We start from the raw sequence: 25,243 nt of genomic DNA on the forward strand, positions 1-25,243 counted from the left end.
CGCTGTTTGCTCTTCCATCTAAACTTCAGGACAAATGTGTCCATTTCTCAAAAACCCTTTTGTGCTTTTGGCTGATAGTGTGTTGAATTTATACACTCATATAGGACATACTGACATCTTTATGAGACATTGAATATTTCTAGACATGAAGGTGGTATAGGTGGTATACAGCTTTCTATCTTTTATGTTTTAACACATATGTCTTAAACAATTTCATAAATTCTGTGAACTGGGGCTGTAACTCAGGACTGAGCACTTGCCTGCATAGTGGTTCCATCTCACAGCATTGCAAAAAAAATTACATAATTTATAAATGGCAATCTTGTAATTAGTTTATAATTCTCCTTACAAAAGTCTTCCAGGTCTTTTTTACATTTACTCTGTTTACATAGTTTTCCTTGCTCTTGTAAATGGTAGTTTGAAAACAGTGTCCTTGTCCATGTGCAGGAATGCACTTGGATTTGATGCAGCTGTCTGAAGTCCAGCAGCCACGACCAGCTCTCTTGGTTCCAAAGCGTGTCTTAGTTCCAGAACTCTCCCGACCTCCACAGATGCTCACGTTGTCTGTGAACTACGCCAGGTCACTGTTCCCTTGGCACCTTGGGCCTTTGATCCTTCCTCTGAGCTCAGTGTGCAAGTCAGCACTGGACCCTCTGGGGCTGGGTGAAGTGGTAAGGATGGGCACCGTCCTGGCATTAAGGGAATGTTTTCCAATTAATCTTTAAGTCTGTGTTTGCTGCAGACTTTTGGCAAGTACTCTCTGACCAGTGACAGGGTATGACATTTGCTCTGGTTTTAAAAAAAGTTTGACTAATTGATATTTTAATTATACTAGTTAGATGTGATCAGAGAAACAAATCAAACAGGTAAGAAGGTAGAAATGTCCCTTCCCAGTACTAGCCATGCTCTTCACATGCAGACACTGTGAACATCTTTTATTTAAGTTCTAGAGATTGAACCCAAGGGTGCTTTTTACCACTGAGCCACACCCCCAGCCCTTTTTATTTTGGGGCAGCATCTCACTAAGTCGCTGAGATTCTTGCTAAATTGCTGAGGCTGGCCTTGAACTTGTAATCCTCCTGTCTCAGCCTCTCAAGTGGCTGGGATTACAGGCATGTGCCACAGCACCTGGCCCACTATTAACATTTTCTTTCCTTCCAAAAATGTAAATGCACTTCCAAGTTCACATTTTTATGCACCCCCCTTTTTTTTTCACACAAAGAGCACACACCATGCATGCCATTCTATGATTTCTTTTCTTTTCAAATAAAGAATCTTGGACATTATTCTGCGTGGATGACTTGTGGCACGTCATCCCCTTTCCTGCTCATTTGAGGCTGTTTCCTTATCTGCTGATTCATCTGTTTACCTGCCGTTACCAATGCCCTGTGAATACCCTGCATCTTGCAAGTGTATCTGCAGCTTAACAGGTGGAATTCCTAGTCACAGGCTGTTTTCCAGCCCCCACACCCAGCTCTTCACCCAAGGAAGCTCAGACAGACTCTGTGCTGCTTCATCAAGAGCCTCAGGTCTTTCTTCCTCCTCCCTCTAGGAAGAAGGCAACCCTGGGCGGAGAGGGCAGATGGCCGGCCCTGTCTTCTAGGACTTTCCCTGTGACCCGTCTTCTCTTTTTCCTGTCACAGCCTGTGCAGACTTTGGACCTAATGGCTTATCTGGTCCCAGCATCGGCTGCTCCTTCCCGTGCCCGCGGCTGCCTGCCTGGGTGCCTGGTACCCTGGGCTCCTCCCTGCTGCCAAGGACAGCCTGGCTCTTGGACTTGGACCCATGGTGGCTGCTGCTCTTCCTTCTGATGGACTCAGGCTCCTGCTCTGTCTCCACTGGTGATAACCGTTTCCCCTTCCTGCAATAACACCCCCTCCGCCTGCCGTGCCGGCCCCCCTCAAGCACAGTCCAGTTCCACAGAGCCCACAAAGTGCAGCTGTCTGTCGTCTGCACCCTCTAACTTATTTTCTACCCTGCAGCTAAGGCCATCCTTAAAATGAAAGTTCACGCTGTTTTCTTTTGAAAGATCTTTCTGTGCTGTTATGATTTGGACGTGTCCCCCAAAGTTCATGGGTTGGAAACTTCATTCTCAAGGCGATGACTTTGAGGGGTGGGGATGGAGCCAGGGTGGGGCGAGGAGTCGGCCCCCACAGGCAGAGGAATGTTTCCGGGGTGGGCTCCTGATGGAGGGCTGTGTTTGTCCTCCCCGCCCTGGCCTGCACACATGAAGGACAGGACAAGAAGCCTCATCAGAGGAAGGTCCCTCCACCTTGGACTTCCCAGCCTCCAGAACTATGTAAAAAATAAATCCCTGCTCAGAGGCGACCCCATCTCAGGATCCTGTGAGAAGACTCACACCTCCCCAGGTCCTTGGGAAAAGCCCAGCAGGCACGTGATCTGTCCACCCCAGAGGTCCATCTCGAGGGGGTCTTTGAGCTGTCTTCCCCCAGCCAGGTGCCCGTTTTGCATTGGCTGGATGTGGACCCCGCTTCTGCGGCCAGGTTAGGTCCCCGCCCCCATGCCTGAATCAGGAGATGCCCCTCCTTTCCTCCTGGGACCCTGGCGATGTCTCCCCCACCAGAACAGAGGAGACTGTCCTTGGAGGGACGACCTGTCCCCCATCGCGTGGTGTGGACCCCAAAAGGCCCAATCCTCCCGGAGGGGAGCGCCAGCTGCGACCCTCGATGGGACCTCGCTCTGGGATCTGAGCCCGGGCTCGGGCATGGGCACGCTGGCCAGCACACCTGGGCCGACCTGTCCCCGGGGCCGTGCTGTGGGGAGGCCGCCCCTGAGCGGCTGCCCTCCCCTTCGCCCAGTGGGCTGGTTTCTGTCCTTTGCACTCGGGACCCTGCGGCCCTCTCCGCCCCTGGGCCCCGCTCCCCGTCTGCCCTGAGGAGCCTGGGCTTCTCCGAGGCCAGGAAGGCGAAGCAAAGGGGTGGCGGTGCTGCGGGCGCAGGAGCAGCCGCTGCGCTGCACACTTTGGGCTGGTTTTGCCGCTTCGTGTGTTGCGGACCGGCCTCCGGAGGCACCTGGAGGCTGGAGGGAGGAGCCCCGACGGGGCCACCTCCTCACCGCGCGCTCAGGGGAGACACAGGGCAGGGGCTTTTCTTGAGACGAGAGGGGACGCTGTCCTGGAGCCGGACGGCACTGTTCCGCCTCCCGGGTTGAAGGCTGGGGAGCGGCTCCTCCCTACCGAGACACAGGCCCGTCCTCCCTCGCTGCGCCAGCGGCTGCCCGGCCCTCGCCAGATAGCGGGGTGAGCCGCGTGGAAGTGCCGCCCTGGGACCTCGAATCCCCCTGGAGGCCCGGAGTCGAAGGCTGGGCCTCCACGTGGCCAGGAGAGACGGGGTGGAGCCTGGAGGAGGTGGAGCCTTGAGGAGGTGGAGCCTGCCGGGAGGCCTTTCGGCCAGTGTGGGAGGGTCCAGGAAGGGGACTCTGGGGCACAGACCTTTCCTCTTCCTCAGTTTCCTGGCCATGAAGTGAGCGGCTTTGCTGGCCCCTTCCCCTCTCCCCCATGCCATGCCGCCTCGCTGTGGCCCAAAGGCCCTGGGGCCTGTGAACCACCGCTAGAACCTCCAGAGCCGCGAGCCAGAGCGAGCCTTTTCTCTTCACAGGTTGATTACCTCAGGGATTTTGTGACAGTCACGGAAAGCTGACCAATACTCATGAGGGAACTAAAGGTTTCCATCCCAAACTCCTCGGGGCCCAGCTGTCCTACTTGTGGCTGCTCACCGCTCTGTGCCCAGCGCACAGTAGGAGCCCCAGAAATATGTGTCCGTGACTGGATCCACTTACTTCTATTTTAATTAAATTCTTTTTCCCCCTTGGTTGAACATAAATTAGAGCCAGCATAATAAGATCTCATGGCTGAAAGAAGATCTCCTCCAAGTGCCCAGCCAAAGCCGAGTTCCCTCTCCCTCGCTTCAGCCAGCCCTGCACAGCTCCGAACTGGGTGGATTTTCACTGTGTTGAACTGAGGAACAGACTGTGAGTGTAGACAAAGTGAGTCCATGTCCTTCACCTGGCTGCCCACAGGGACCCGGTCCTTCTCTCCAGGATGACCACTGCCCCCTTGCCCAGCTGGCACCTAGGACTCTGCCCTGCACCCCTCTGCCTGCTTCACCAGCCAGTCCAGCCCCCTTCCCTGAGACTCCTCCGCCCATTCCATAAAACGGAGACCTGGGGGCTGGTCCTGCTCCTCCGGCAACTGCCAGCGTCATGGGAAACTGATGTTTTCCAGTCTCTCCCGCAGCCTTGACAGCTGGGCCACACTCTGGACCCAGGACTCCAGTGGGCCACTTGACAGCTCCCCACTGTGCGGGGAGGCCCACCTCTGCCCCACCCTCCACCTTCCTGTTGTGCACTTATGTCTGTCAAGCGGGGTGATGCCCCCAGTGCACCTGCTCAGGTGTGTGGGGTGCAGGGTGCAGTGGTGCAGCAAGAAGCCTCCTCCCGAGCCGTCCCCTGCTGTGGGCAGTGCAGGCATGCCCTCTCCTTGCCCCCGATGGTTCCAGCTTCCCCTCACACTGTGCTTGGCTTTCCTGAGATTATCCTTCGGGTTCCCTGCGTTTGTCCGTGTGAGGAAACTTGCTTTCCTTCCTTGGGAACCTGTCCTTAAAACTCTCAGCTCTCCCCAGGAACCCTGTTTACAGTCACTGCACAATTTTCTCTCATTGGAAAGAAGTTATTTGTCCTTACAAGCAGAAACTCCCAGTTTTTCCAAATGGTTCTCCCCTCTGGAGAGAAGGTCTTAGAATGACAAGTGTCTTGGACTTTTTTTTTTTTTTTTTTTTTAAGAATTTCAGCTTCTTCTTTTTCTTAATTTTATTTATTTATTTTGATGTGGTGCTGAGGATGGAACCCAGTGCCTCATGCATGCTCGGCAGGTGCTCCACCACTGAGCCCCAGCCCAGCCCCTCGGATGCTGTTTGAAATCTCCCCTACTAAGGACTGGAAATCGCGGAGCCTGCCTGGTTATCCTTCTCGGACATCCAGAGCCCTGAGGCTACCGGCACTGTGGCCTTGATTCCAGACCTGTGCCGTCTGTGGCCAGCAGCCCCTCTGCACAGTGGCCATTCCCAAGGAGTAGTTTTTTCGTGACGTCAAATAGTTCAAAAGGCAGACAAGACTTTCTCAGAAGCCCACTCAAGCCAGTTTCCACGCAGCAGCAAGAAATTCCTTCTGAAAACCGCAAGCCCCTGCCCCTCTACCTGCCTCGTCCTGCACCATGGCTACCTGTCTGTTCCAGTCCTTGGAGATGCCACAGGGATCAGTGGCCACTGCAGGGACAGAATCAGCAGATGGTGGAGGCAGGCGGGTTGTGGCACTCCTGGAAGTCGACACATCTCCAGGGCAGTGTTGGGAGCACCCAGTCCCATGACTCATTTCCTTTTCTTAGGGAGAATTTGTGGGCCTGCTTCTCTGAAAGATGAATTTTCAAACTGGCCCTCTTCCTTCCTGGCACCCCACCCTCATCAGACTCTGACTTGGAGTCCCCTAACCCTCTGTAAAATATTAACATCAAAGAAAACCGACGTGTCTTTTCACCTGCTACTCTGCCTTTCATCAGTCTAATTTGCACACCCCCCTCACTGCACCTAGGTGGGTAGAGGAGGTTTGCCCTCCTCCACAGATTCAATGCTATTGACTTGGAAGGTTTCCTCGGGAAGGGAGCCAGGAGTCAAGGATCGGTTCTCCACACCCCGCAGGTCTCCTGCCTCCATTAGCTCCACTCCCAGGAGCGGCTGGGCTCTCTTCTTCTCTTCTTCTGTTCTTCTGAGGCACAGTCCTCTGCTCTCTTTGATCTGGTCCTGGGCGGAGAGTGATCCAAATCTGAGAATGCTGGTTTCCTCCACTTGCCTGGCACCCCACGCTGGGGGAGGCTCTCTCCCCTCCCAGAGCAGGCCCACCCGTCTCCTTCTCCCCGTCCCCAGCACCTGTGCTGCGGCTGCACACTACAGGCTCTCCAGGTATTTGTCCCACAAATGAATAAGTCATTTCCCGGAACTCCTCGTCCTCCCTGAGAAGCCAAAACTGGCCCTGAACTGGTTTCTCTTCTCTTGGGCCCTGGAAGCCACTGTAGTTCTCCCGGTCCAGGAAGATGCACATTGGCACAGCGTCACTGTGGGTCCCAGGGACTGTCATGCGGGGTCTCGGGTAGGGTGGAATCCAGAGGGTTCTGCTCCTCCAGGGGAGTGTGAAGCAGCCAGGGCGCTGGGCAGTGTCCTGGGTGGGGCCCTCCCTGATGGCTGGCCACCGGCCCCGCCCCAGGGAGCTGAGCTGCTTTCTTCTGGGTCGGGGATAAAGGCCTGGCTACCATCGGCAGTGCCGTGGGCTCAGCAGCCAGGCCGTGAGCCAAGGTGAAGACCCACATCGAAGCTCGCCCGCTGCTGCAGTTAGGAAGGGTCCCTCGGCTGTTGTCTCTAGACTCGGAAATGAATACCCCTGCGGGTGCTGGAGAGGTTTCAAAACGGTCTAGAAAGGGGTTTTAGGGACTGGGGTGTGTGCCCCGTTGGAGCCCTTGCCTGGCCTGTGCAAGGCTCTGTGTTGGACGCCCAACAAACAACGCAGAGGCTTCAGGTGAATCCTTTGTGCAGTAATAAGTGTAATAATAAATTGAATGTTTTCCCTCAACCTGCTTATCATATGCTGGGATAAAATCTTATAGATCAGATTACGTTATAGGAACACCGATCTTTATTCTAGTTAGGGAATACCCCAGCAGAGGAAAAATAGCCTGCCTCCGTCCTCTTGTGTTCTGTCACTGGGGTATGCAAATTAGAGTGAGGAAGACAGATCGGCCAGAGGCAAAGCCTGCGCGTTTTATCAGATGTTAGGATTTTATTTTTCATATGCCCAGAGGTCTTGACAGAAAAGAAATGAAGACCCAAAGATGTGGTTAAACTGGGTTGGGGGGCTGACATATTGTTTTAACAGAGAGAGAGGACTTCTGGAGAAGCCATAGGCACAGGAAAAGGAGTTTGGCCATGGGAAGGTGCTCCATGAGGGAGCTGATGGAAGTCAGGCTGTCCCCCAAGGTTTGTGCAGAGGCGCTGAGCAGCAGTCCCGGCAGGAGGCGGATGGGCCAGGACAGGGGGCTCCCCGGGTCTCCTCAGTTGCCATCAGCTCCAATTAACCCTTGTGCCCCAGGGGCATATTTAAGGGAGGTGTATTCGGATCCCCTTCAGTATTTTTAAAGGAACCCAGTGATAATGTCCTTGGAACTGTATGAGAAACCCACAGGAGAGGAAGCGGAAGCTGTCAGTCCGGGGAACTGGGAAGGACCGTTTAATCAGCTCCACGTTCAAGCACGGGCTTCTAACGTCCTGACGAACATGTTTTTCTCTTATATAAATGAAGTGCTTCCCTCTGATCTTTCTTGCTCAGTGAAACCCTTTTGACAACAGGAAGATAAATTATTACACGCTTCCCACGAGCAAGGTTGAATACATCACGGTTTGTACACATGCGAATAAATCACGGGACGGTCATTATTTTGGAAGCTGATAAATCACATCAGAGGAAGAAGCTCGAGTTTCCAGGTTTCCTAAAGAGCCGTCCTTGAGTGCTCTGATGGAGGACGTAGGGCTCCCGACCCGAGGTGCTTTCCCACCCACCCAGCCTCTGCTTGCCTGTCTGGGGACTCGGTCCCAGGGTCCTGTGCCTGGCTGTCACCAGCAGGTATCACCAACACCCAGGCCTCATCCCCTGATGGCTGCATGACACAGAGGCAAAGAAGTTTGGCAGCCACACTAACCCGGGTCTGCCACTTTCCAGGGCCCGATGCTCACCTGGGACCACCGGGTGTGAGGGTGTCTAGCATGCTTCCTTCAAAGAGCCCAGTGTTCTGCCAAGTTCCGTTCTGAGCGTACCCATCCCATATTCTGAAGGATAAAGGCAAGAAAATGAAATGCACTTTATTACACGCCTGAGCAAATGAGGCTGATGTCACAGAAATCCTCACCGTGAGGCGGTCAGTCATCCTGCTGTCCCACTAAAGGCACTTGGGCCTTTTATTTAAGAGTTTTCTAGCCGTTACCACTACTCAATGAAGAACCCTTGACATTAATAAAACATAAAGGAACGACACCGAGAGGAGAGAGTGTTGGTTTAAATAACCCAGGTGGAGTCTGGGTTTGACCGGACAGGCCAATTCCTTAGATGACCGCCCAGGGCCAGCCCAGGGAGGCAACTCTCAGAAGGGTCCAGCTGCCTAATGTGGCCCTGCTCCTCCCACAGGACAGGAGGGAAGGGGGAGAGGATCAACCACCCGTTTAACCAGGTTAGTCACCTGGGTTCCCAGGCAGAGGCCGGTGGGAGGGGTCCAGGCTGAGGGGCCTGGCCGGGAGCCCTTGACCCTTCTGACAGTGAGTCTTCCCGCCCACCCTCCTCTAATAGGTCCATCCTCAACCACTAACAAAACCCACTCAGGGCGCCTCGGGCTGCTTGTGCAGTGGCAGGGTCCAGCCGGTCACCCTAGGATGCGGAATCTTTTATTATGGGCTCCTGATCCATCCCTTCCCACACACAGACCCATTTTCCAGAAAGGGTGAAAGCAAAATCAGGCAGAAGGGTGTCACACTCCGCTCCTTTCTTTTGACCAGACTGCTAGCCAGGGGGTGTCTGAGCACAGAGCAGAAGTGGGAGAGCCAGCGGCCGACCGAGGGCTCTCACAGTGACTGAAAAACAAGTTCAGAAGGCCCTGACTCACAGGACAGAGCACAGCGTGAGCTGCTGTGGGCACACGTAAAACAGCCAAGAGGGGCGTACTCAGTGCTGAGTTATGCCTTGCGGCAAGAGCCCTAAAGATGACCCTCACGGGCCCCACCAGGCCGGAGCAGACCAGGGCAGAGGAGCACCCCAGCCCAGATGAGGGCTTCTGCCAGAAGTACCTTCTAGGGCTGGGAGCTCTCACCCTCTCTGGGCAACTTCTGGAAAGTTCTGTAAGTCATTCATGGGGTGCGGGGGAGTCAGTGTGTGGCAGCTCTGGAACTCATTTCTTTACGTTACACCTCTCACTCTTTCTCACCATATATATCTATATCTCTATCTATTTATATATATATATATGGCTCTTTCTTAGGCAGAGAGAAGTCCCACCAAATGCTAGGGTGTGAAGAGAGTGGGTGGTCCCTCATGGCCCTGTTGCACCCTCCTGGGGTGGCTCCAAGTCCTTCTCAATGCCACATGTGGTCTCTGTAAAGTGGAATTCCATGTCACTGCACTGAGACCCGAAGAGACAAGTTTAAGGCCATGTCTCTACCTGACCTTAGGGGTGAGTCAACAGCTGAATCACCCTTTCCACCAAAGTCTACTGTCACTGCTCTGCCCCCAGAGGAGGGACTAAGGGTGAGTAAAAGTGGTCTGAGTTCCATTTTCCATAAACCCAAGTGTCTTTCTTGAAAATGGTGGTAGAAAACACAGCCAGACAGGAGCCAGAGGGAAAGAGGGTGGGAGGGGCAAGGCACACGTTTTGTGTAAACATGTCTAAACTGTGATTTTAAGTTTATTTATCTCTCTCTCTTTTTTTTTTTTTTTTTTTTTTTTTTTTGCAGTGCTGGGTTTGGAAACCAGGGCCTCACACGTGCCAGGCAGGTGCTGGGCCACTGAGCTGCATCCTAGCCCTAAACTGCAAACACCTGGGGACGGGCTAAGATCCTTTCCACCACCGGTGGTTGTTGTTGTTTTGTACTAGGGATTGAACTGAGGCGACCACAGCCCCAGCCCTATTTTGTATTTTATTTAGAGACAAGGTCTCATGAGTTGGACTGGATTTGAACCAGCCATCCTCCTGCCTCGGCCTCCTGAACCACTGAGGTTACAGGCAAGTACCACCACCAATTTTTGAAAGTCCCAAATCCGGTGCCACCCCAAGGTTCTCTGCTGCCCAGATCTGGTGTCAGGACCATTGGGTCCCCTCCTGTCCATCAAAGGGTAAGCAGTCTAGATCTACTCCCAGTGAAACCCATTTTCTAATCTATACCCTCAATTGTGAGAAATCAGCCATGAGCCACGGCCCTTCCCTCCTGGGCCTGTGCACCTAGGTGGGGGCACAGGACAAGGAGACTGCGGAGATCAAAATGCACTGCGGGAGAGGACAGTGACCACAATCCCCGTTTCACTGCGGGGGTCACCTGCCTCTGAGCCCCGGGATGCAGGCTGCGCTGAAAGGCACGCGAGGCCCCGTGGCGGGTCCAGGGGGCAGGAAGGCCGGGTCAGCCGGCGCCGCCACCGCTGGGTCTAGCCCTGGAGAAGGCGCTCGTCGGGAGCGGGGTAAAAATAAACGCGGGCTATAAATAGGCCGCGAATTTCAAGGCTCCAGCGCGACAAGAAGGAGGTGCCACCGCACAAGTGCTCACTTGAAAACTTCCTGGCGTAAAAATAGCTTTGATAAACGCGGGAGGACGCCTGGCTCAGCGGAAAGGAATGGACCCCGCGCGCCAAACCCACTTCCTGCGGCGCCCGCGCCACACTGTGGTCTCACCCTTCTGTCCCTGCGTGGGGCCTGGGCGTGGCGCCCGGGGGCGTGGCGGACGTGGGCGTGGCCGCGGACGTGGGAGTGGCGGGCGTGGGCGTGGCTGCTGGGCGTGGCAGGTGTGGGCGGGGCGTGGTGCGGCCGGGCTGCGGGCGGTGCCCACTGCGCCCCCGCAGTCTGACTCACAGCCCGCCCGCCGGTACCTTAAAAGGGCAATCGCTTCCTGTAGCCGGGGTCCGGCCGCCGCGGTGGCGGGCCCTGCAGGTGCCCCTTCTCAGCAAGAGGGACATGTCCCCCCTTGCCACCTCCTTTGCCCTCACTCTGGAGAGCGTCCCCCATTCTCCTGCAAGGCTGACCTTTGGGCGGGAGTCTACAATTTCAACCCGCTTGGTCTTCCCCTCCCGCTTCTCCCTGGCCTCCTTCCCTGGCCTTGCCTCTCTGGGACAGTGTTTCAGCCCCCAAACATGCCCAGGCACCCACTCCTCCCTGTCCCCCTCTCTACAAGTATCCCATCCCTCATATTATCCCTGCCTGCCCCTTCCTCCCCTTCACCCTCCGACTTCTCCAAAGCTTGGTCCACCAGGCTACCCCACCACAGTCTCGCTCCCGTCCCTGCCACTCTCCTCAAAGGATTCTTTTTAAAACAAGGGGATTTTTGCATTTATGTCATTTCAAACTTAAAGATGTGGTAAGAATACCAAAAACACCTGTGCAAGTTCAAGGTCAGCCTCAGGACTTCAGTGAGGTCAAGCAACCAATGAGACACTATCTCAAAATAAAAACTAAAAAGGGCTGGAGTGGAGCTCAGTGGCAAAGCCCCTGGGCTCAATCCCCAGGACCAAACCAAAGACAAAAACAAACAAATAAACAAACAAAAACCAAGAACACTGTCAGGGCCTCTGTGCCCTTTCTGCTCCTGAGAGTGTTTCCCACACTTCCTTGTCACTCTAGATATATCCAAACGCCTGGGGATCCATGGACTCTGCTGTGGATTCAGCCACCTGCAGATACAAAATATTCAGGGAAAAAATTGCGTCTCTACCCAACATGCATATTGCTAGTCCCTAACCAGTACAGTTCAACAATGGCACCAGCATGAATAACGTCTGAGAAGCTGTCCGGAGGTTTAAAGTGTGTGGGAGGGTTGGGTAGGTTAAGTCTTCCTAAATTCTCTGTTGTGTTTTCACTAACCACAAGGGTGTGCCTGGCAGAGTGAGAAAAAGACTCTTAGAGATTCCCCAGTGACCTCTTCAGTTTGCTGGGCTTGACCTTTCTGCTCCTGCTTCCCCTGTCTGTCTCTCTTTCCCTGTCTCCTCTTTCCAGGACTCCTCTTTGCCCCGCTGAAGTGGGTTCCACCTGGTCTGGCTTCGGTCTCTTTTCCAGCCTCTCCCTGGAGGAGGCCTGGCATCCGCTGCCCCCCACCTCAACAAGCCTCCGACGTCCACCTGAGTTTCCATGGCTTTCCAGGAACCAGCTGCAGAATTCCTCAAAGTCCTTTTGCTTATTGCTGTAAACTCGACATGTCAAAGAACTGAAGTCATTGTCCCTGCACACCCCACCGCAAAACCCGAAGCCTCCCTCAGCCTTGAATTCTGTCCCCTTCCTTGGTCACGGGCCACCCACCCCAGCCACCTCCTCTGTGGCCTTGAGCTCCACCCGGTTTGGGCTCCTTCACCTGGACTTGCTCCCTGGAGCCCTGCTTTGCCCTTCAGTCCCCATATTTCCACAAGGGTCGCCGCTGATCTGATCAGATCCTCCTCCATTGAAATCCTGCCCTGGAGTCCCTTCCACTGGGTTCCAGAGAACAGATTATTGAGACCCTGGAAATGTATTCGACTGTGGGGGCAGGGGAGGACTTTCTGGAAAAAAGGTATACCTTTCACTGAAATTTCAAAAGAATTTGTGTCATCTGTCTCCCCGAAGGAAAGATAAGACGCAACAGCCCGTTGCTGCTGAAGCAACTTCACGTGTTAAAGTTCAAATTCCAAAGCTATTTACTTTTAGCTCCATCCAGCGTGCCCAGCTGTGCTCCCGTAGCTTCCGTCAACAGCCAAGGTGTCCAGACCAGCATTTACCAGACTTGCTGGTCACAAGGATGACTGAGGCACTGGACAAAATTTTCTATTCCTTGACCCCTGCCCTGTAGGTCCTGATCCACAGGGTCTGAGTGGTGGTACTGGGTAGGGCTGGTGTGAGCCAGGAATCTGACTTAACTGTCAGGAAAGCCTAAGAACCCTTGGGCCAGGATATGCCATGGATTTTCCGACCTCCGGACTTTTGCACACGATGAAATTCCCTTTTCCAGGGGTTTGCAACTATCCCCTGTGAGAAGTTCTACTCATCCCTGGAGGAACAATTCAAATGTCAGTGGCTGGGCTGAGCGTTCCTGATGGACAGGTGGTGTGTGTTAAGGGCAATGCCGATGTTGCCGAGGGCCCTGAACTGCAATTTCAGCTGAGCTAGCCGTTCATCCCCTGCCTCTTGTAACGGCTGGAGGCCGTGGGCTGGCCAGGAGGCTCTTGTTCCCTGTCAACTTCCAGGGACTTCTACTCATCTCTGTGGTTGAAGGTAGTCCCCATTAAGCCTGTTCCAGTGCAGGGGAAGGAGAAGGAGACACGGAAAGGGGTCCTGCCCAAGACGTGAGACCCTCCCAGGAGCCCGCACAGCCGACTGCACCTCACCCTGTCAGAACTTGGCCAGGACAACCCCTGAAGTTGCAAGGTATGCTGGGAAATGTAGACCCAGCAGACGGACCTGCATCCAGCAGGAGCAATCACCAGGGAGAGGAAACGGGTGTTGGGGGACACGGACTACACGCTAGGTATTATTGTGACCATTTTCCTACACCACCCTTTTCAATTTTTATTTTTATATTTCACCAACACCAAGACACAACTGGGAGCAGGAAAACGAACTGAAAGCCACATCCCACTCCCAACTGCCGCCGGGGCTCGTCCCCGTCCTCTCGAATAGGTCTTTGCTGTGTGTTGCTCAGTGTGATGCTAAGAAGCGAATCAGAGGGGAGTTCCTAAATTAGCTTCTGGAAACTGTGCAGAGTCCCATTGTTGGATCATGGCGTCGGTCACTTTGGTGGCTGCTTTTGTTCATCTCCCTTGTCTGCTGAGCCATGAATGGCTCTCAGTCACCGCAGGAGGTCAAGGCGAAGCTGGAGGCTGCGCTTGGGATGCTTGGGGGTGGGGGGTGAGACCAATCCCTGGTGGTGGAACATTCTGTAGTTTTCCACCACCGCGACCACGATTTCTTCCCTTGACAACAATTCAGAGTAAGCTGCTCTTCCCCGCATCCATCCTGTGTCTCCCCGGCCTGGCGGGAGGAGGGACACCCAAGGGAGACCCTGGGGAAGCCTTTTCCCAGTGGAGGGAACCAGCCTGGTACAGGACAAGCTTGGCAGGTCTGAAGTTCCTCAAAGCAGCCAGTGTGGTGCAACAGAGGGGCCAGGAGAGAGGCAGGTCAGGGCCGGTGGCCAGGGCTGCCCAGACCAGGAGGGGCGGGCCGAGCTCTGAGCATGGTGGCAGTGCCACTCGACAGTGTTTCTAGGTGCTCTCGTAGAGCCACAGTGGAAGGGACATGACTGGAGGATTTTTGAATGGTCACAGAGAGCTGGCAGAGGCGTTGGCCAGGAGATGGTGGTGGAAAGGAGAGGGGCGAGTCCACATTTGCAGGCAGCCCAGGCCCGGCTGGACGTGCTCTCTCCAGGCAGCCGCCACCTCCCGTGGTGTTAGCTCACTGGCTACCCCATCACACGTGGGAACGTCTCCCCAGAGGGTACTGCTCTGCAGCGTGAGGCTGTCTTCCAGCCCCTCCAAGCCTGCTCCTATCTTGACAGTGCAGGTGATACTCATGGTTGGGCTCTTATCACTGTTTGGGTAGCAATCACTGTGGAGGACCTTGGACAGTGGCCCTGCCTGCTTTGGGCTCAGTCTTGTTGGGGGGGCTGAAAATAAACAAAGATACAGAATAATATGAAGTGACACCTGTGAAGGAGAGGCACACAGTGTCCAGAGAGCTCAAGAGCAGCTAAAGAGGGTCTGGGGCAGCCCCGCAGGATCTGAGACTGGGAAGAAGTGAGTGGGGTGGGGCAGAGAGCCTTCTGGCAGAGTAAAAGCATATGCAAAGGTCCTGGGGCAGGAGGGACAGGGCTTCTTCTAGGAAACTTTGCTAAGTAGAAGGCAAAGAAGGTAGGATGGGGGCAGGACTGGGTGATTTGTAGCAGTAGATGGGGCAAACTTTGTGACTTGGGTGTCATCTGTGAGGATGAGACAGCCAGTCGGAAGCTTGGAGAGAGGGAATAAGAGCATTTAAAAAATGCATTTCCCAGTATAGTCCTGTTGGGGGAAGGCTCTGTGGCTGAAAGTCATATTTGACCTGGAGATGATAACTTTTATTTGAAGCAGATGGCTTATATAAAAGATCCAAGTCCTGAATCTCCCTGTTTAGCCCCAAAAGAGTGCACACATCAGTCAGAGGTTTATAAGCACTTATGGCCTTGACACCTTTGGACAGGATTCCCGGATAATTCCAGAGGAAGGAGAAGGGAGCAATGCCCCAGAGGAGGAACTTACCAATGACGTCTTCTGTTATCATTTTAGCCTAGTGAAAATTCCAGGTAAGTCCAAAGTTCACCACATCTGCTGAAAGTCAACTCAAAGGAGGTCTTCCACACCTCCAGACCTGGGGACCCTCCCTGCTACATTTTTGTCTTTGTTTTTTAAGAAAGAGGAATGACTCATTATGCTAATGCAAATGAACACAGATGACCCCCCTGTACTCTTGTTATTATTTATTTATTTTCACTGTTCACTACTTGGAGCTCTGGGAGGAAGCCCGGCCCACTGCTGGGCTCCTTTTCTTTTCTTTCTTTTCTCTTTTTTTAAGTTCACTGGGGAGAAATTACAGCATGTAAACTTGTGAAACGCAGGCCAATTAGAAGAAAAAGGTTTCCATGACCCGAAGCCATGCACAGGAGAAGCCCAGCAAACAAAAACATGGGGAAGAAGGTGCCTAAGTGTTTCAAAATCAAAATAAATTTTCTGGATGAAAAGATCACATTCCAACCCAATTTAAGAGATGAAAGGACAGCAGAAGAACCAGGGCACAGAAATGAAGTGTTTCTTTTTTTTTTTTTGACAGGACCTCAAAGTCTGGATGTTGGAGAAGAATGGGGAGGGAAAGAAATCCCATTCCCTCAGCCCAGAATTCCAACCTGGGAATTTCTATGGAAGAAAATGAATGAAAAAAAAAAAAAAAAAACCAAACAAGTTTGTACATGAGCAAAGGTGGAAGTTCCTCGCTTCACTACTTGCAGCGTTTGAAAGTGAGGCTTTCTTTGTGGGTGCTGAAGAAGGGTGTCATGATGTGGATCAAACAGCCCACTGGAGGTGGGGCCACAGAGGCCAGGGGCTGCAAGGGAGGCCAGGGGGTGGGAGGGAGGCCAGCTGGTCTAGATAAAGGAGGGGAGCTGACTGAGGCTGCAGCCTGGAGGTGAGAGGGGTGTGATGTTTAAAGAGTCATTAAATGTATGTAGGGAGAGGGAAGGAAGACTCTGGAATGAGACTCAGCTTGGGGGTTTGCAGGTGAGCGAACCGGGTCTGCGTGTCTGACCAGGGCCTGGGTGAAGGGGCACAGCCTCTGAAGCCTCAAGTGATCATTTGCATGGTTCTTTCTCTACAAATACTTTAACACGTGTATTCAGGTGAATGCACTCCTTACCCAGACGAGCTCCATCAGCAGATAATGTTTTATAACACGTTTCCCTCTTGGATTGAGGTATCGTGAGCGGTCTTTACATGTCTGTGTGTCTTGGTCTGTTTTCTGCTGCTATGACAAAATATCACAGAGTGGGTACGTTATAAACTATAGTGTTTGACTCAAGGTTCTGGAGGCTGGGAAGTCCAAGATGGGGCAGATCTACCTTGGGCCTGCTGCTGCGTCAGCACGTGGCGGAAGGCGGGGGGCATGCGAGGGAGGCAGGGAGGAAAGCGTCCACACTCATCCTTTTGATCAGAGGCGCTGCTGAGGTGACTGGCCCACTCCTGGATGGCGGCATGGACCATTCATGAGGGCCCAGACCCTAAGTCCCAACTTTTCAAGGCCTCACCTCTTAATTCTACCGCAGTGGCAATGATGTTTCAGCGTGAGCCTCGAGGGGACCTCCAAGCCACATGCTACTCTGTACTGCAGTCAACAGGAAGGCTGAGCCCAAACTCTTCTTAACTCCCTGGGGTTGGACACGGGCTATATTTCCAAGTTGTCGCTAATCTACTGCTTTAGATTACTTACTGCCTAGGTCTCTGCCTGCTTGTTTATCTTCTACAATGGAATCCCTGGGTCAAAGAATATGCCAGATCTTCAGCTTTTAGTAGACGCTGGCAAATTGTCTTCCAAACACCTGCCGGTTTATGCTTCCACCTCTTTGCTCCTCCGTCTGTTAACCCCGCATGCTGACGGCAGGCACGTTAGAGGGCATGAGACGCAAGGGGGACCTGGGAGGAGCCGCAGCCCTGAGGACTCTTCCTGCGCTCGGCTGCCAGACAGCTGGGGGGTGAGAGGCGGCTCCGGCCCCAGCCCCGCCACCCCCTGGCTCTGTGGCCTTGGGCGAGGGCTTCACGTCTCAGAGCTTCTGTTCCCTCATCTTGGAGGGTAGGACCAGGTCACGGACTGTCCCTGGGGGGCACGTCCCGCACGTAGCCAGCAGCTGGCACCCTGCAAGCCCTCAAGCCGGGCTCTGTGTTCCTTCCCCGTTGGCTGCACACCCCTCCTGTGCACCTGGCCGTCACCTGGAGCAGCAGCCCGTGCCCGGCGCCCCCCTCAGACTGTCGGCACCCCAGCCGGCGTTTGCTGGAGTCTCGTTCTCAGCCGGCCTCACCCAGGCCAGGAGTAAGTTCCTCCCGCCTTGCCGGCTGGCCCTTGTCATGCCATCTGCCTCTGAGGCACCTGGATAGAAACCACCAGAACGCCTCCCTGTTAACTGGGGTTCAAGCCATCCTGCCGTCCTCTCTACGAGGTGTGGCTGGGGTCCGACAGACCACGGCTGGAATCCTGGCCAGCAGCTTCCGAGCTGCACTGCTGAGAGCAGTCTCCTCCCTTCCCGGAGCCTCAGTTTCTTCATCTGTTAGATGGGGTGATAGCAGACCTGCGACTCAAGGTGGCGGCTCTAATGGAGAAGTGCGATAGCTCAGGTCAGTGCTTAGCACCACACGGTCACTGGTGCCCCGAGGTGAGGCTGGGAGGAGCCTGGCGGCCCTTATCCTTGCCATCTTGCTTGCCCCGGCTGCTCCTGTCCTCCTGCGGCACTGAGGCCGCCTTCTAACTGTGCCCACCTTCAACCTTTGCCAGGCTTGATTTCCACATCACGCTGGGGTGACCTCTCCAAGCCCTGTCTGGAGCATGTCCCCCTCTGCTCCGTATCCAGACTCGTCCTGACATGGTTCCACTCGCCCTGCGAACCTGGCTGCAGGGTCTGCTCACCTGCACCTACCCCACCATCCCTTCCATCTGCCCCAAGCTCTGCTCCAACCTCCCTCTCCTTCCCCACCCGTCTTTGAAATATGCCCAACCCCTGGACAGAGACTTTCTCCAGGTCCCAGCAGGTCCCAGCAGGCCCTGCCTGGTGCCCATCCCTCCTGGGGCTTGTCTCCCCTGGTGCCCCTGCATCCGGCCCCCGTCCTCTGATCCTGCCCCTGACGTTGTGCTTCTGAGGTTCTGTCTCCACGTGGCGTTGGTCCCTCTTGAGAGCGGACGCCCCAGGTTCCCCTTTGCGCCCTCCACCGGCCCACCCCCAGCTCTCCATGTTTGCTCACTGTCCTGATTCAGGATAACCTTACTCGAGGATTCAGATGCGCAACACCTTTGGCCTGTTTGAGAGAGAGCAGTGTTACCTTCCCTGTGACTTAACTCTGAGATGACGGGGACAGAGAATTTCACACAGGGCCACGCCTGTCACCAGAACGGAAGAGTTGGTAGATGCTTCGTGCGCATGGGTTCTGGAACAGGCAGGGCTGCAGCGTCACATGCCTGGGGAGAGGGCCTTCCTGGCCCTGGAGGGGCAGGGGCAGTGCAGCGCTGGCCTGCACAGCGCTCAGCGAGGGAGGGCGGCCCCCAGCACGCGCCCCTTCCTCTCCTGAGGGCACGCGGCGCTCCGCAGATTTGTTTAGTCCTGTCCCCGGCCCAGGCAACATGACTGGAAAGGAAGTGGGTGTTTGACTTGCTGCTGGGAGCTAAGGAATGTCACGTCGCTCCCATGTGCTTCGCATTCCCAGAAACACGCCGAAAGCAGGAGGGTGACTCAGCCCCTGACTTCCCACAGCCCACCGCCGAGCCCGGGCGGTGCTGAGGAGGACGGGCTGGTGGAAAGTCCAAGGACACCAGGGGCCTGCCCGGCGCCCCCGACCCGGGCTGCTGTGGCCAAGCCGTCAGCTCAGAGGTTTTCTCCAGGCTGCAGGGGGCCCTGGGTCCACCGGTGCCTGCAGATCCCTGGCTGTACCCCTGTCCTGCAGAGGGATGTGTAAGGGAGGAAGAGGATGGTGGTGGACCTGGCGTGGTAGATTCTCTGACCTCGTTGTGGTTTTGTGCGAGGGGCCTCTGTGCTTGGACGTGGCCTTGCCGTTCTAATCCCCTCTTCTCAGGGGCCTCGGAGCTTGAGGCCCACCTGGCTCTTCCTCCCAGGCCTCACATTGTCTCCCTCACCCTGCAGCATAACAACTTTCCGAGTAGCAGGACCTGGAAAATTATTTTGAGGGCAAAAACTTGGCAACGATCCCTGAAAGTGAAGCTCAAGTTTTGCAGGGATTTCGTGATGTTCCAGAGAGAAGCCACCTGTCCCCTCCACCCACCTCTGGGCACCCGGCCGCGGGCTAATGAGCCCCGAGACAGACGTCTAGTCGCCAGCACGCGCTGCCAAAGGCCTCCTTCAGCCGCGTCCCCGGGCACCCCGGCTGCGGGCTCCCGCTGCTGGCGGGCCGGTGCTCCCTGTTCAGGGGCCTGTAGCCCAAAGCACGGCCGCGCTGGGGTACCGGGGCCTTGTCTCCACGCGCCTCCCCCTGTGTATCTACTCGCCTGGAAGAAAGAAAACTCCCGCGTCCCAAGGCTGCTAAGAAGAACTCCATTACCAAAGGCCAGGAGCAGCAGCGGGAGCCCGAGATTCTCCCCAGCCGAGGAGGCCGCTGGGGGGAGGCCGCGGGCCAGCTCCATGCCCAGCACTCTCTCCCGTCTCCCCACTCGCTGTCACTGTCCCAAAGCTGCATGTGGCTGTGGCAGTGGTACCTGGGGGTGGGGCACAAGCCAGGGCCCCCGGTCTCCCAGACCTGGGCTCCCAGACTTGGGCTCCCAGACCCGGGCTGATGGCTGTGCCTCTCCTTGACCGTCAGCCGGGGCCTCTCGGCTCCAAGGACCAGGAGTAAGACAGCACCAGCCGGTAGGGCTGTGGTCAGGACACGCTGACTCCATGTTTTTGGGCAGCACCTACAGCAGCGCGTAGGCACCCTGGGGCTCCAGGAATGAAAAAGGCCATTGTCCCAGGCTGGGGATGAAGCTCAGTTGGAAGGCCAGCATCCCGCCCCAGGGCATGGTGGCTACCAGGTGGCGCTGCCAGGTGTGGGCTCCCCATCTCAGGGCTTCGCGGCCTGAGTCTTGCCCTGTGTCTCTGAGGGTTCAAGTCCCTGAGCCCAACATACCTGAGTGCTCAGCCCCAGCTGAGTCTGGCAAAGAGCGGGAGACTCAGCAGACACCGAATGGGACACCTCTGTCACCAGAAGAGGCCAGCTTCAGTGGAAAATAGGCGTGGACCTACGATGGGCTCTAATGGCGACGAGAAGGGCCTCCTGTGCACATCTCTCAGGAGACGGCCGGGCCAAGGAGAGTCAGCTCCAGGAGTCCATCCCCAGCACACGCGCACGTGCAACCTGCACACAAATTAACAGGTAGGAAGAACCCCAGTCAGGTCCCGGCTGTAGCTCGGCGGTGGAGTGCTGGCTAGCAGGCCCGGGGCTTTGGTTCCCAGCACCACAAAAACATTTAAAAAAAGAGAAACTATGTCATTCTAGAGTCCATCTCCAAACCCTCCCCCGACCCGGGGTCATGACAGTGGGCTGGCTTCCTCCCCGTCTGAGTCTCTGCCGCCCCTGGGGCCATCACAAGGGTGCCCACTTGAGGTCCGGCTTTCTCAGGTTGTGGCCAGTGCAGACAGATTCTGCACTCAGAGGGGACCCTGCCCAGGGAGGTCAAACTCTGCAGTGGCCACCGTGAACACGCACACCCCAAGCAGAGTCACGGGGAAGGGCCACCAGAGCTCTGTGAGAATCCCAGTGTCCTAAGTGTCCCATTAAATAGTAGATCCAAAAGACCCTGAGAGGTCAAGAGGGAGACCCTGGAGGAGAGGAAAAAGGCCTTCCTCCTGCTTTGGAACAGAGTCCCACAGCAGGGACCAGCAGGGACCCAGTGACAGGAGCTAGCGCCACCTGGCCTGCCTCCCTGACCTGGGTGACATCCCACCTCTGCTGGAGATGCATCGGATTCTGGATTCTGCAGCTTAGATTTTGTGCATTACAGAGCAGAGGACAAGGCCCCCCTGTTCTTCAGGGACATGCCGAGGGACGGATCGTGTCCAGGGCTGTGTGGTATGATGGGTTGTCCCCCACTGCCCAGGGCCAGCCGTCACCGGCTCCCAGTCTTGACTTCCTCCCCAGTGAAAAGAGACAGGACAACATGATTTTCACCATCTTTTCTAGTTCTGAAAGTAACTGGGATTCCTGGTGCATGATACGACCGGTTTCTGCTCCTGCAAACCTGGTACTGCAAACAGCAGAGGCTCCTCCGTTCCCCTGAGACCAGGCTGGGGAGTGCGTGCTCATCTGCAAATCAGAAATCCAGAGTGGAGGCTGAAAGCAGTGGAGAGGGGCACGTTGAAGTGTTTTCTTACTATTATTATTATTATTTGCAATCCTGAACCAGCTTGCAGGGTTCCAGGATGCTAAGTTACCTTTGCAGAGAGGACATGATTAGGATTTCAGAAATTCTGTTACTTCAAATCACCAGAAGGGCCAGGTAGCTTGGGGAATGAAAATAAGAGAAATATAATTGTGAGGAACTTAACAAAAGGCTTTAACAAATGTCATACAACAGAGACTTAATTAACATGGTTCAAAAGCTTAAAATGGTTTAAAATGCTTCTGGTCCAGTTTCCTAAGACAGTGAAAGCAGCAATGGAGGGGCAGTCATCTCTTGGTGTCCTACTACACCCCTAAGATGCTCCAATGCCCAACGTAAAGCGGCACAATGCTGAACAGAACCTGCACACACCCCTGGACACTTTAATCATCCCCTGGTTACTTATAACACCAATGCAATGCAAATGCTCTATCTCTGAGTGTTCTGCTGGATTGTTTAGGAACAAGAAAAAAGTCTAGACGTGTCCAGTACAGGCGTAAATTTTTTTTTTTTTTTTGGTGCTGGGGATTAAACCCAGGGCCTTGTGCATGCAAGGCAAGCACTCTACCAACTGAGCTACATCCCCAGCCCATAAATTTTTTTTCAAATATCTTTGACCTACGATCGGGTGAATCTGTGAATGCAGAACCCTCAGACACCTAGGGCCAGCTTGGATTTCCTGCTTTACTCTGAATGAAACTTTGGTCTCAGACCCAAGATACCTTGAAGGAAAGACAGAAGCTTCAACCTCTTCAGCCCTCAGAAATCTCTTATTTTGCAGCAGGTGCAGTAACTTGGGAGCAAATATTTGATGAAGGGTAAGAAGAAGTTTTCTTCCTTTTCAAAATGGAATTTGGTAAAGATCCCAGGGCTTCGTCAGGAAGGATCTAGCTAATTCTGGGGTCAAAACCTCTCCCACTTTTCCTATGTTAGCATATTTTGGAAAAATAACTAAAACATTCTGTACATCAATTTTCCCAAGTAGAAAATCAGAAAAATCATTTCAACCTACTTTATAGCCTGATCCTGAGGATAACAGGGTCAGGGTTAGACCTCTTGACCCCAGGGGTCCCATCAGGGGAGCCTGCATTGTGTAAGCTGCAGCCTCCAGGACAATGGTGTGATTAGGATCTATTATCAGGCCATTGGGAACATCCCTGGGGTGAGAGTGTAAGGAGAGCAGGTGTGTGTGTGTGTGAGTGTGTGTGTGTGTCGCGCGTGGTCACACCAGAGCTGAGCTTGCAGCCAGAGGTCCTGAGTTGGGCAGGCAAAGCCCCAGTCCTCTCTCAGCCAGAAAGGACTTCTATTTTATCACATGCACATTTTCTTCCTTCTCTCTCCAATGACTCCGAGCATTTTACAGCCACGAGTGTTTGGAATGTTCTAGTTGTTTCTCATTGTACGGGGGGAGCAGGTTCTGGGCTGAGCAGAACCTGAGCTTTCTGAGTCAGAGCCCAGCTCAACCCAGCCGCAGCCAGCCGTTGCCTAAGAGGGGACACTCGCCACGCAGACGCCGTGGAGGACACGCTCAACCCAGAGGAATGGCTCGCGACTCCTCCAGGCCTCGTGGCACTGCCTATTCTTACATTTTACTTTTTTTCTACTTTACAAACTTTTTTGTTAAAGACGAAGACAAACGCACACGTGAGCCTGGGGTTAGGATCTTCCATTTTGCTGCCCTCCGGTTCTGCATCTTGTCCCATTGGAAGGTCTGGGGGCAGTCACGTGCAAGGAGCTGACATCCTCTTGAGGGAGATGCCCGCCCAACAGTTAGGTGTATGCTCCAAAATAACGATAAAGAGTATAGTAAATACAGGGCTGGGAGATAGCTCAGTCGGTAGAGTGCTTGCCTTGCAAGCCCAAAGCCCTGGGTTCGATCCCCAGCACCTCAAAAAAAAAAAAAAAAAGTATAGTAAATACATAAACCAGCAACAGTCGCTTATTTTCCTTCTCAAGTCTGACCTGAAAAGGTGCGTCTGTACTTTACCGCGTATGCTTTAATATGATTGGCAGCACCACAGGCTGGTTTCACCAGGATTACCAGAAACACACAAAGAACGTGTCCTGCTAAGACATTACAATAGCCACGGTGTCACCCTGGCTAGGGAAATTTTCATTTATTTATTTATTTTTAGTTGTCAATAGACCTTTATTTAATTTATTTATTTGTATGTGGTGCTGAGAATTGAACCCAGTGCCTCACACATGCTAGGCAAGGGCTTCACCACTGAGCCACAACCCCAGCCCTGGGCCAGGGAACTTTGCAGCTCCTTTACGATCTTACGGACCCACAGTCCTATCATTGAGCAAAACGCCCGTATGTAGCAGTGCTGGACTGAATGGCCCTGAGTGTCTCTGGTGGTCCCTGCTAACTTTTTCCACTGTGGGCCCAAAATGTACACAAGAGCATTCTTCCCTGGCCTTTGTTGAGCTGTGGGTTTTTGTAGAAGGTTCTCAGCTGGCCGGAGTATCCACATGGCCAAATGCCAAATGACTGAGCTCAGGACCCCAGGACAGACCCTCAGGACCCTCAGTCTCTGGACGACAGTGGGCAAGGCGGAGTCAACCACTGTCCACGGCTTGGTCATTTCTTCCATTAGCTCCTTCAGTCTTCCCCAGACCTCAGGCAGGGGGCCCCTCACTCCCACTCACAACCAAGGGGAAGGTGGATTAGAGGTGAGCTACTTCTCCAGAGCTTGCGCGATCCCCAGGCTTGGGTTCTTGCTGTGCCCCACGACCATATCAGAGATGTCAGCTTCCTGGCAAATGATCAGGGAGAAGCCTCAGGGAGAAGTCAGGGCAGATTCCTGACCCTGCAGGGTAAGTCAGATTTGCCCGAAGGAGAGAGGCAGACAGCCACTTCCCAGGCAGACTCTCCCCAGGGGCAGAGTCAACAGGATGCTGTGCCCTAGGGCCACGGATCTCAGGGTCTCCTGTGCCACTTGCTTCCTGTCCTGTGCCCAGAACAGATGGGCCTGGCCATCTGGAGGCTACTTTTCTGAAGCCTGAGCCCATCGGTGTGATGGCCTTGACTCTGGATCCAAGGCTTCCCTCCTCACCCCCAGTTTTAAATCCTTTTGGCAAAAACAGCTGGTCACTGCCTGGCCACGTGACCCTTGAACACCTAATGAGCAGATGGACATCACAGTACAGACTGAGTGTCCTTTATTGGAAAGCTTGAGACCAGAAGCGCAGTGGAGTTTGGCTTTCTTTCAGATTTCGGACCTGTTCGCGTGTACGTAAGGAGATATCTTGGGGATGGGACCTAAGTCTGAATGCATTTATGCTTCATATCAGCCAGTGTATGTTTATACACAAGGCCTGACGTTAATTTTATACAATATTCTTAGTACTTTGGGGCATTTTGACTGCAACCCATTACACGAAGTCAGGTGTGGAATTTTCCACTTGTCGGGTCCATGCTCCACAAGTTTCAGATCTGGCCATTTGCTAAGGAAGCTTAGGGCCTAAGGAGGAGCAAGCAGAACAGAGCAGCCAGATGCCTGGGGACTAATCCTGACTCCCTTGCACACCGTGGTGTGAACTCAGGCGGGTAACGAGGCTGCTCCCCGCCTCAGTTTCCTCCTCTGTAAAAGGAAAGCAATGGCCACGCCCATCTCACAGGCTGATTGGCGATTCCAGGGGCGCGTGCACACAGAAACGCTGGGAGCATGCGGGGCTGGAGTTAGCCCTCGCAAGTGGAGGGCGGTCTTTGATCTGCACACATTGTCACAGCACCCGGTGGAGCTCCCCTGAAGGGACCTCAGGAGGACCTCATGCAGGCTGGGGACATTCTGTCTTCTGAGTCAGGCTGTTCCATTT

At 54.2% G+C, this 25,243-nt stretch overlaps 1 long non-coding RNA gene across 1 annotated transcript; it reads left to right on the forward strand.

The window, feature by feature from the left end:
- The first annotated feature begins 12,530 nt into the window (after positions 1-12,530).
- On the forward strand, positions 12,531-15,765 carry LOC124976666 (uncharacterized). Its single transcript, XR_007107046.1, has 3 exons — positions 12,531-13,198; positions 15,002-15,104; positions 15,629-15,765. It is a non-coding gene; the product is annotated as an uncharacterized LOC124976666 (long non-coding RNA).
- The last annotated feature ends 9,478 nt before the right edge of the window (positions 15,766-25,243 follow it).

The sequence above is a fragment of the Sciurus carolinensis genome, chromosome 1 (assembly GCF_902686445.1).
Source record: "Sciurus carolinensis chromosome 1, mSciCar1.2, whole genome shotgun sequence".
Taxonomy (NCBI): domain Eukaryota; kingdom Metazoa; phylum Chordata; class Mammalia; order Rodentia; family Sciuridae; genus Sciurus; species Sciurus carolinensis.